Here is a 13,409-nt window from a genome sequence, read left to right as displayed (position 1 = left end):
TAAAGAACATGTTTTGTGTAAGGGGGAGAAAACAAAAATATAATTAAATCTCTAGTTTTAAATCAATTGAAAAATATAATAAATATGCCAATTAGCCTTAGCAGTTATCCTATTAAAGTAAGCCCTTTGCCGTTTATGTGAGTGCCCATGTTTAATTTATTGCTTCATAATACTATTCTTTACTTCATTGCAGACTGCAGCGTTTTAAAAATAAAATTTGCTTTAGCATAAAAGCGTAGGCATTATAGAAAACTTTTAATACGTACTATCGGAAAATGAAAGCCAGCAAGTTCTATTCATAGCTATGAATTTCTATAGAAATAATACGGAATTACTAAACTATCAATGCTATCGCTGAATCGCTGTATTCAAGTGGGATTATCTCCTCAATAGAGAAATCTAGCTTCGAATCTCAACCACTTCTTATATGACTGTATAATTTACATCTACACTCTTAGCAACAAAGTAATATAATACTAGTTCTATATCATTTCCCTTTCGTATGAATTACTTAATCAGACCATAGTTAGACAGAAATATCTAAGTCACTTCCCATGTAATCACACTTGGCTAAGTATGTCGCCAAGTCAGGAAACAAGATGGGGATTTAATTGATTGCGCGATACTAATTTGTCCGGTATTTTTACGACTATCAACTCCTTTCAGTACGTAACTAATTATGAAAAAAAACGTGTAGGATAGGGCAATCCTATTTCAAATAGAGTCCTTAAAACTCGGATTCACATGACTTCTGCATTATTTTTCCTGATCACAAATAAAAGGCATATCACAACACAAAATAAAATGCCAAAATATATAAATTTTACCTGAAAATAAAATTTGTATTATGTTTCCTAAGACGTCCGTAGTCCATTATGAGAGAGTACATCGCCTTTTTCCCCGTGAAGTCGCTAGATGGTGCTAGTTTTAAGCCCGTCACGTGGTACTGCCGCCAGCGCCGCGAGTGGTGGGGACAAAACTCACCACAGTCCCAGCAAGCCACCAGAAATATCCTCATTGTTCGTCTCATAAATGATACGGTAGCAGTGGTGCAAAAATAACACCAGGAAGACCTTATCTGGACTACGGACGTCTTAGGAAACATAATACAAATTTTATTTTCAGGTAAAATTTATATATTATGTGTTCCGTTTGACGTCCGTAGTCCATTATGAGAGAGTTGTTTGTTATCTCCTGGTGGCTTGATAAATAAAACGCAACAATGTGATAGAGTAATGCCCCAAAAAGCTTATATATATCCTATAAACAAAGTATATAATGTATAAAAACATGACTTTGATAATTATTGAAAATTTGTCTCAATACCAAAAATATAATGACGATATATAGATGTATAAAATACATCCATAAATATACTACAAGTCGATCTTATCAACATTTTAATCAGTATATGCATTTCAACCCGAGTAGGCTGAAAAATCTCGATTGTGAATACTAATGACTTCTATTTTGATTAGAATTAAATACACTACGACAATAATATAATAAAAGTTCCACCATGTGGCGGAAAGACATTCGTGGGATTCGAATTTATTATATTCTTTAAAAAATTTGTTTGTAAATTATAATGTTTATAAACATAATAATATCATCTCCAGTTTACTTTTGCAAGAATGTTTATGTTTATTAACTAGATATTTTTCGAAATAGATTGATGATGCTACTATAACTATGTAACATTACCCAGATTTCGACCTCGACTCGAAAAGAGCTCGCTTTACCCTGCCACCTATCACTTAAGATAGCCGCTGTAGCTGGTCTCACCGGATGCTGTGTAGTAATAAACAATTTAGTCAGAGAACCTCTTATGGATTGGAAATGTAAAGAAAAGTTCTTATGTGCCTTGAAACTGGATTCATATTTACATAATATGTGACGATAATTTAGCTAACTTGATTGCTAGTATGTGGAAGAATATGTTTTGGAGTCCAATGCGGAACGCAAGGTAAACGCGTCTTCACTATCGACCCATTGTTTGAATTGCAATGTAAACAGGAATAAATAGATAACACGTCCAAAAACTAATAACAGAAATCACAGTATAGTAGCTGCGCGTTAATAAATGCACACAATTTTTTATTTATTTTATTAATCACATAGTTAAATAATTATTTTTATTATGCTGATTTATTTTAAAAATATCTCGATAAGAGTTTTTGAATAACCTTCCTTGCCTTCCGGATTTGTAATTTTGAAAGATTTGTTCTAGCTAAGGAAATACCCTAAGGTAATGTTTGCTTAAATGATCAGATGAAATTTACAAACTGACTGATTTTATGTACATATAAGAATAGTGTACAAACCGTCAGTTATACATAGTCAGTGGTCACCAGCAGTCTATGTATGTTTCTACTTTTTAAGCTGTCCATCAAGGTGTACAACAGGTTGACCTATCCAAAATGAGCGAGACTTTCAGCTGTAGGTTCTGTATTTGAGTTGGATCTGAACCTGTGCGTGTTTGTCAGTGAACGATAAGACTTATCCTGATAGTAGCACGGCTCTAAGTCGTGTTTTACTTGAGATGACGTAAGCTGTTTGAGCTGTGATTAAAATTTATTTGTAGAATTCCCCTCTGAATGGAAATGTTTGTGTCGACTGTTCGAGCACGTTGCATTAGGAGCCGGCGCGATTGCGCGAGGATTCGGCTTCCTAGCTGTACAGCCCTAGAAGGTTGTGAAGTGTTCAAACGTTCAAACTAATAACTCTTGTCAAAGAGATTCCGTTCTGCCTTTGATTGAAATTTTTTCTTACTGCCTCGACTGTCAAGGTTAGGAAAGCTATTACTGCAAACATTTCAATTTCCATACCAACTTTTTTGACACTGGGTCCAAGGTCCTTTCATTCACTGCTTTGACTTTCCTGTGAATTGGATACGGCTGGTAGATATACTTGTTTTTAAAATGAAACTTTTATTACATCGTCTCAAACTCTTTGGTCTGTGTAGCGCATGTCGCGTGACGCACGATACGTACGATAATTATCGTACAAATGTCTATAGTGTGAAAAAAAAGTTTCACTTTTACCGTGGTTTCATAAAACCACACAACATTTTTACACTTACTTGCTTTTAAAAGATGTTTTTGAACTAGATCTTTAACAAGTGCGGCAGTTCAATCTTCCCCGGAGGGAAACAAAGGTTTCAAAGTTGATTAGCCCTAAGAGGCGTTCCTGTAGCGCTGTGGCGTGTGTCAGTACATCCTTCCCCGGAGGGTGATAAAATTTGCAACGATGACAAACCTTTATAGGCGTTCCTGTGGCGCTGCAGCGTGCGTAAGTGCATCCTACCCCTGAGGGTGATGAAGGTTTCAAAATGATAAGCCTGAGAGGCGGTCCTGTACCGCTGCAGCGTGCGCCACTGCATCCATCCCCGAAGGGTGATGGAGGTTGCAAAAATAATAATAATAAGCCCGTGGGGCGTTCGTGTAGCGCTGCAGCGTGCTCCCGTGCATCCTTACCCGGAGGGTGATAGCGGTTGCAAAAGTGATAAGCCTATGAGGCGTTTCTGTAGCGCTGCAGCGTGCGCCAGTGCATCCTTCCCCGGAGGGTGATGAAGGTTGCAAAGGTAATAAGCCCCGAGAGGCGTTCCCTTGGCGCTATAGCATGCGGCAGTGCATCCTTCCCCGGAGGGTGATGAAGGTTGCAAAGTTGAGAAACCCTAAGAGGTGGTGTGCCTGCTTGAGGGACCAACTGCCTGCTATTAAGCCTGTTTTTAGGCACTGACACTTTCAATTTATCGTTTCCATCGCCAATTTCCAATTTGCTTCCGTGCTCTAAGCCATTCGTAGAAAATCTTAAACGCTCGGGTGTCAAAATATATTCTATCGGATTGATATTCCAAAGTAGGTTAGAGACGAACATTATTTCGAATTGAGTTGAATTGCAATTCCAGAGTCTCTGCAAGCCAATCAATTGGCGATTTGTGCTGAACAATGAAACAAAATAACATATGTAAATTTTCCACATTTCTTGCAAAATAAATAATTTCATTTCTTTTCAATGTGGTGTACATGCTGTTCTGGTGAACGCAAATCATTGCCCATGTAGATCACCAAGTAAAGGCCACAGTCCCTTGGTTCTTCAGCAGTCCAGTTTGTGACTGTCGCAAACATTCTTTGTTTATGATGTATTTATAATATCGATATGGTATACAATAGTGGTACAAGGATATAGGAGGCGTCGATACGTACGGGTAGTCGATAGCCTCGCAATTGCAAATACAAAAAAAAAATTATAATTTTAAGTCGAATATGTCATGTCACAGTTAACAGTGGGTGTGAAATTGAAAATTACTTTGTATTTGCAGAACTTGCTTTTCTTAATTATAAAAAGGGGTGATTAACAATAGAGTCATGGTGTTCGATTGGCAAACCCCTGATTTTCAATAGTGGCTTGAATCTCCAAAGACATAAAATATGATGTCAGAGTTAAAGAATAAATAAATATCCTCATAAGTGAAAAGTTGAAAACTATGGCTGGTTTTCGAATTACATGGTATTCGAGGGTACGAGATTAATTTGAGCTTTTGTTTGTTGAAAATCTCTCCCCCCCCCTTTTTTATTCTTTTGGTGTTTCGCCCGATTCTAACTTTTCTATTGATGAATGATTTGAAACGACTTAAAAAGTCTATCTTAACGGTTATTGAATGTACTGGTAAAAACTGATTGTGACGAGTTTTAAACCAACTTATCAAATCCGCCTATCGGCATATGCCACTAATCATCTTAGTAAGTTAAAAATACATTCCACGGCGGGAGGAATTGTATATGAATTTAAACTTATAATAATTCCCTTCAAAGCATCTCTATTAATTCTTAAGTTTATTTGTATAGAGAATAGAAGTCGCATTTAAAATTTTTTAATTAAGTAGGCACAGAGTCACGGACTAATGTAATACGTCAGGCAAAAATTATTAATATATTTGTAAGAAATTCATAATAATTTACCTATTTCTATTGTGCATACAAGATATAGGCAACTACATTCTACTTGATTCGAATCGTATCAGATGAATTTTCTAATCTAACGAGATTAAGAATTCGTTTTTGATATTTACCCTCAATTCGGAAAAGGAAGGCACAATTCACATACATTTGTAATATCCGCGTAGCGAATACGATTCAAGGAGGAAAAAATCAAAAGATCGAAACACGTTTCGGATCTGCTTTCGGCAATTAATATACGTACTATCTTAAAACCGATATTTGTGAAAATGGATTATCTCGTGTAACATCCAGTAATAACCATTAACGTGTATTGAAAGCATCGTAAATCACGTATAATGTATTAATAACATGACTCACCATGTTGAGACAATATCTCAAACCTGCACACGAGCGGCTGAGCGCGCGCTGGCGGCTCCATACACTCTGCGGCTCCTCGTCGTCGCTGGACCCCGAACAAGTAGAACTCAGCTCGGAACACGTAGAAAGCGCGCTGATAAGACGCTCGACACGATTCGTTAGGCCCTTGGCCTGCGCTATAGACCTATGGTCGCGATGCCACGCTCGTGGTTGCAGATTTATACTTCAAATAAATCCAATTTTCGTTATTCGTTTGAAATAACGATAACGCAGGTAACACTTGAATATTCATTTCACTATGAAACGTAACGGACTTTTTATAAAACTATTTAAAAATAAAAAACTGAACTTTCTACTTCAATCTCGAAAGATCGTATAAAATTATTATTTAAATTTAAATTATGTATATATGTATTTTTAAAATACAGTATTTTAAAATTACATATAATCTAACGACTTGCGTACGGTTTGAAAAACGACGCAACAATGAGGATATTTCTGGTGGCTTGCTGGGACTGTGGTGAGTTTTGTCCCCACCACTCGCGGCGCTGGCGGCAGTACCACGTGACGGGCTTAAAACTAGCACCATCTAGCGACTTCACGGGGAAAAAGGCGATGTACTCTCTCATAATGGACTACGGACGTCAAACGGAACACATAATATCGATATCTCAATATTCGCATCCTCAATTATCGAGCAGTTTATAATTGGAGCGAGCTGGAACATTCCACAAAAGGATGTTATTGCAAAAATCATGTACCTACAACGCCTCAGTGCAAATTGATACAGTAAACACCTTTAAATCTCTTATCCAATCTGTCGACAATCGCGAGTCGTGATTATCCACTTTGCGGCAAGGCCAGGCAGACTGGACTGGTACAAATTACACCTTTCATATGGTATGGAATACTACATTGAATGCTCAATTTGTTCTTGTCTAAATAACGGATGGTGGTAAAATTTAGAGTTCAAGAGTGAAAAAAACGACGTGTGTCACTCGGGGACTGCCGCGGTAAAGCTATTGCATGCTATGCCTTCAAGCCACACCTGTGTCCGTCGAAGTGGGGAGCGTGAGGTTTTTTCGTTACGGAATTTCTCGATTCGGTCCCCGCGCTCAAGGCCCGCGATAGAAGCTATGCAATAGCTTAAAAATCGTATAAACATTTTAGTGATGACTCCACAGAGTTTGGATTCTAAGAGCAGTACAGAACCAAGAATAAGATAATAATATAATAATTGAATTCTCGATAAATTACTTACTTATTTTAGATAGTTTATCGCAAGTGAACATGAATCTTAGGTAAGATTCAAAATGTTGAAATCATAAGCTTAATGTAATAAACACAGAAAACTTCCTCAAAAATATATGCATGTAGGGATTTACAACATAATAACCATTTAGAACAACTCATATTATCTCAACACTAAAATATAGTACAATCCGTGACGTATTCATTCGTAACACCACGGCATTGTTCACCATATGCACGGCGTTGCGTATCTATGTATGTGACATTGTTATTATCTTATCACCATATAAGATAAGTAAGAACTGAAATATTCTCCCAAAATATATCCTAACCATCTTTATCGCAATCACCAGTTATGTTCAAACAAACTCGCTTGGATCAATATTTTCGTCGGTGGCGATAAGTATACATACTAATGGCTGAGGAAAATTTTAGCATTCATTAAATATTTGCTATTGAAACGGTCATTTAAAGGTATGCTGACTTCTTGTTCTTGATACACAAATTGTCCTCTATCTTGAACATGCTCGTTTAAACTTGACAAAGGTAATTATCGATATTGAAGGTTAACCAAAAAGGGGTGGTTCGTGTCCCACTGACCATTGCAAAACGGGTTCATCGAACGCTAATCTCGCGTTAGATAAGAGCATTGACAACTCCAACGTTGCCTCGAAGATTGAACGCGTTGCGTAAATCCAACGGAGCAACGACCGAGCCGCTGTTTGTAAATGCGGCGAATGATAAATAACGTGAATACGCACCAATAACAGTCCGTCAATGTGACAAAAATCCGAAAAGACCCGGTTCTCTGTTGGTGCCAGATCTAAAAATAACCATCAACAGTGCTCATGAATTCGCGAAGATAGTTCTCGGGAATAAGAATAACGATGAATGTAAATCAGGGATAATTTCAGCGTCCTTTCATTGTACGAGTTACGAATAAATGAACTAAAAATAGTTTTTGTAAAGCATTTATAATGCGGCATCGGTAAACCAGTATCAGCCATTCAAGACAAAAATAGTATTGCACCGTATTAGGTGCGTCCTTGACACGAATATGAATACCCGATTACGAGCGCTGAAGTTAAAAACGGATTTTTCCCTATTTGATATTGGATTAACGTGATAATGAGTCATGCGAAACATTTGAAGTCGAAATGAGTATTTGGAATTTCTCATGTGTACAAAACCGACTAAGATGCATGTTAAAATACAACAAATTACCCATAAATTAAATAAATATCTACTATCATTTCTCAGATCACACAGTTGAATTGAAACAACCACGAAACAAAGAAACAGGAAGTACACACCTCTTAACAACTGCATTAAGCCGTTGGTATTATTACTCTTACAAATTGATGACACCAATTTGCGAAACATTTAAACAATATAAAAAAGAGCATGTGTACCGAGCACACTTGTCAGAAATGAAACTTCTTTGGCAAGATTCAAGGATACCAGAATCATCGCCTTGCTCTATGACGTGACGGTATTGCCATGTCGCGACATTGATATTTTACTCTCAACGCGCGCAAAACTTTATGTCTGAATTTCTTGAACACCTGAAATGAATTTAAAACGATCTCAAGTCTCATTTAATTGCTCTTAAAAGCTTAACGCGAGGTATTTCAACGCGAGGCAAGATTGGAGGTGAGGTGTGCGGGGCCGTTCGCGTGACACGCGCTCCTCGCGCTCCTCGCGTCGTTTGTTTTTCGTAACGTTAGCGCTATGCCACAGTGTAAAATACTTATATCAAAAGTAAATTGTGATCAATTTTTATTATGTAAGCAATGTAAAAGTGTTTGTGTCAGATTGTAAATATAAAAGTAAATAAAGAAATCATTTACAACTTTATAAACTGAGATAAGTAGGTACTAGGAATTTATTAATTAGCACAACATAATTATGGAAGTACTTGGTGTAACTAATAAATATTACTTGCTGCTACCAGTAGAAGCTTAGAGTATTATATTAGAATAGTATAGAGCGCGTGTATTACAATATAACGACAATACTACAACAATCTACAAAAATGGTCTGATATTATTTCTTCGTAAAATTATAAAAAAAAAAGTTTTATTGAAAAATATAAATATCGCTAATTTCTGAACATTTTCACTCATAACATTTTTATTTATAGTTCTATGACAAAAAGTTACTGGACCAAAATTGTAGAAAATTTAATTTGCAACAAATAATGTTGACAATTTTTTTTTATCAGATTAATAGTTTAAGAGATATATCATAAAAACCATATTAAGCGCTATTTTTAAGATGGCGGCCGTGGGACAAGGGTGGCGACCCCACAAACTTGGTGATAGCTTCACACTAACCCCCCCTACACATCAAAAAAATAAAATGCGTCCTCCTAAAAAACGCAACCCCAAATGTAACTTTTCAATGAACTATAATAACAATGATTATGAACTAACTATTATCATCTATTATACAGTAAAAGTTCCTTATTCGCGCTTCTTTTATTCGCGTTTTCACTATTCGGGAATTAAAAAAATGCGACCCAATTTCTATATTCGCGACTAAAAATTTTTTTATTCGCGGATTTAATAAGTACATACATAATAATAAAATTATTCCAATAGGTATCTAACACAATATCCTTGTCAAATGGACTAATAAGAAAGTAAAATAGATCTTATTACAAGTTAGCCTAAAGTACATAATATTATGTTGTTAATTAATGATATCGCCGAGGCCTTTGACCCAAGCCGCCTTTGTCGCAAGCCGCCTTTGCCGCGATTGATGTTTTTGAGAATGTAAATAAACAGAATGGAAGCAACCTTATAACTCAATAAATAAAGTATATTTTTAAATGTAGTTCCGTTTATAGTAAAAGCCGCTTTGCGTGTTTTATAGGTTTCGTCTTTCACATTCGTTACAAAAATAATTGTGATCGAGTAACGTCTACTGCACTCTTCCTAGTTTATAAATTTATAATGTCAACTAAAAAAAATGAGACACGAAAAAAATCTCAATCGTCACCTAGGAACGTATAACGTAGAACCTATAATCCCATATAATAATTACCATTCCGTATTCACGGTTTCTGTATTCGAGGCATATATTTTATGGAACATATACCCCGCCAATAAGGAACTTTTACTGTAGTGATTAATAATTATTATTAGTCAATAATCATTATTATTTGACTATTATCAATTATTTTTTAACAAATAATCATTATTGTTTTTTTCCTTAAAATAAACAACTGTAATTAATAATTATACCCCAAAATTATGCAAATAATACACCAATTACGTAATAATAATCCATACTAATATTATAAATGCGAACGTAACTCTGTCTGTCTGTCTGTTACTCAATCACGCCTAAACTACTGAACCAATTTGCATGAAATTTGGTATAGAGATATTTTGATACCCGAGAAAAGGCATAGGCTACCTTTTATTGCGAAATATGTACCACGGGCGAAGCCGGGGCGGACCACTAGTATTATATATATAAAACAAATTATTATAAACTAAACTCTTATTTCACAGTAACGCAGCTTTTATCGTTTTGAAATAAAAGCATACGAGGTGAAACTTTATGACCAACTGATATTTTTATTCTGTGGCATCAAGTAACTACGTTTTTATCATATTACTCAATTTACATACTAGTTCTCTTTTCCTGTCCTTTTTTGTGATACTGACACTGCTTTCTTCCGAATTTTGTTTGTTTTGTTACCCATTTTCAATAATTTATCTTTACTCAAAACTTAAAATCGAGCGGAGATAATTTGACACAGGTCCTACGTTAGCAAGCGCCTGATCAGGACTGGCGGGGTAGCGGGCAGCGCGGTTTGTAAAGAAAACGCTGGGCAACGTTAAGTTCTGAGATATAATATGTATTTAATAATTACAGGGCTTCAGTAGAAAACCAAAATTTAGCACGTTTTCTGCAGTACATCAAAATACATATCCTTATATAAAAATTATTTCCAAAATCAGAAATTTCATTAATAAATAATTCGTTTTCGATCTTTATTTTAGCCTATTTTTATGATTTTATATGATCGAACAAAATACACGTGGTTGTGTAACAAATTAGCACACTTTTTAGGAAATATCTTGAAGTGTATTGATTATTTTTTCTAGAAGCGTCATATAATTGCAAATACATGAAAAATTTGATCTTGCAAACCAATTTTACTCCGCTTCGCTGAAAGGACTCCCCTTAAAGCGAGTGGTTTTCAGTGTGCCATTCCTCGTCGACCCATTTCCATTTGAAGAGGTCATACAACGCAGTCTTGAATAATGAACACTGACTTTTTTCCGACCCGTTCCGCGCAACGTGCAATTAAATTACTATACCTACATGTTAAGAAATAATTTACGGAGAATAACTGGTTATAATGTTTGTTGCTTTGATATTGTTTCACTGTGTGTGGAATTGTGGATGAAAAGAAATGTTTGAGTAAACAATGATATCAAAGCAAAGATAAGGAAAATTATATCAACACCGTCTGTGAACGTCTAAAATATTATAACACATATATTGAAGGAGCTTTGCTTACATTCAGATGACATACATAGAAAATATTATTTATGCTTGCCTTTACGATCAATGGTCAATAAAAAGTGAAGTCCCATGTCCCCTAGTGGGGTAAGGGGCAGATGAATATACATCTGTTTCACTGATCAATTTTCTTACGGGACAAGTAGGTGATCAGCCTTCTGTATCCTGCCAGACCGAGACATTTTTTTTCTTCGTCTCCACCGGGAATCGAACCCAGAACCCCTCGGCTCTACGCTCATGCGTCAACCACTGTGCCAAGGAGGCAGTCAAATGGTCAATACTATAAATAAATTTCTCCGATTTTCAAAACCAACATGACAAACCTTATCTACTCATGACGTAGTTTTTCGTTGATCGTTGAGGGGGGCCCTATTTTTTTATTTGCCCCAGAGCTGCCTCTGGATCTAATGCAAGCTATATGCATTATTTATAGCAATGCTATAAACTATAATATACGAGCAAATAGTACAAACTCTTGAAGCAATCCCAAATATCTTTCAACTCCGCTTACACAAAGGCATTGGCCAGATGTCGAACTGAATTCCTTTAGGGCAATGTGTTCCCAATACTTACAATAAACTACAACATGAAACGTAATCATATTTTGCAATGCAATCGTTCGATATAGAGCAGTACCCAAATACTATTTGTTACTATAGTAAAGTTTCCTGTGGAACTCTTAAATCATTAAAGCAGTTAAATCTTAGCCTCAAATATACAAAATCACTTTACAAACACTTTATTTCAATCTTGCAAATCGTACTTAATCATAACGTAATTTTACGTAGGTTGTTTCCCTTCTAAAAAAAGGCATGTGACGTCACATCTAATTAACTGTTTATCTCGTCTATTAGAATCAATTTCCATAAGAAAACATGCCCCACCACCGATCGACCACGCCCTCCGTCCTTCATACAGTCAAGGCCATCAACTCCTGCGCACGATGTGTTTGCACACAACAAACTTGTTTCGTTGTTTATGCTTTCTTGTTGAACGTTTACTCAATTAAAAATAAGTTATGGATAATTAACAAAGTTTTAACGGTTACATACAAATACAGATGAAGCTAATAGAAGCATGTTAAAATAACTGACTTTAACATAGGTATTCATATTATATTACGTTACGTAGAAAATAATTAAATAATGAATGAATCTAATATATCTAATATATATTATAAAGGCGAAAGTTTGTATGGATGTTTGTTACTGTTTCACGTAAAAACTACTGAACCGATTACAATGAAATTTAGCACACATATAGAGGGTAACTTGGATTAACACATAGGTTTTTATCCCGGAAATCCCACGGGAACGGGAACTATGCGGGTTTTCCTTTGCAAACGCGGGCGGAAATCTAGTAAGGAATAAAACAGGTTTCAGTTTATATTGAACGTTAGTTATGTACTTAATGAAAATTGTGATAGCGAATTTACGTTTCATTTTTGTGTATTAAAAAATTAAAATGTCCGCCGTCATTTTTATTTCTGTGTGAAGCCTATTTTTAATTTAATCTCTGGTATTATGAATGTACTCCATTAATCACAAACATCATGACAATTTGCCTCAACATTATAAATACACTAATAGGCGTGGGATGGCACTATTATTATAAAATAAAAAATTTATAGTCATTCAAAGTTTCATTTCTTTTTTATATTATTACCTACCAGTTATTTTATCATTCATGAATACAATACACACTTTGAGACGTTATTTTGTACTTATATTAATATTAAACAGATTAAACAGATATATTGAAAACAAATCATCGAGATAACTAGCTAATCTATTATTAACTAACAATTATACCTATTGATAAAGGATACACAGTTATGAAAGAATACGATAATAAAATGTTAAATACCAAGAACTCCATTGTTAACAATATCAATAACATAATAACAATACAAATTATTTAAATTATAAGAAAAACATATAAATATTTTCATTTGTATGGAGCAATTAAATTCACTAGTGCGCAAAGTATTTAATATGGAATACTAGCTTTCCACCCGCAGCTTCGCCCGCGCAGTCAAAGAGAAAGCCGCATAGTTCCCGTTCCCGTGGGATTTCCGGGATAAAACCTATCCTATTTCCCGGGGTAAAAAGTAGCGTATGTCCTTTCTCGGGTATCAAAATATCTCCATACCAAATTTCATGAAAATTGGTTCAGTAGTTTAGGCGTGATTGAGTAAGGAAATTGGATTCCTTCTAAAAACCGCAATAGTGCGGCGTGGTTTTTTTATGAGTGATAGGCCTTATTACGAGCAATAATTCTATGCTAGTGACAAGC

At 35.5% G+C, this 13,409-nt stretch overlaps 1 protein-coding gene across 13 annotated transcripts in view; it reads right to left on the bottom strand.

Annotated features, from left to right (window-relative positions):
• Window positions 1-13,409, bottom strand: part of LOC123706464 (GTPase-activating protein skywalker) — a 94,311-nt gene that overhangs the window by 40,804 nt on the left and 40,098 nt on the right. The gene's annotated exons all lie outside the window — the stretch shown is intronic.

This window comes from Colias croceus, chromosome 3, assembly GCF_905220415.1.
Source record: "Colias croceus chromosome 3, ilColCroc2.1".
NCBI lineage: Eukaryota > Metazoa > Arthropoda > Insecta > Lepidoptera > Pieridae > Colias > Colias croceus.
This window is presented reverse-complemented; position numbering and strand designations above follow the sequence as displayed.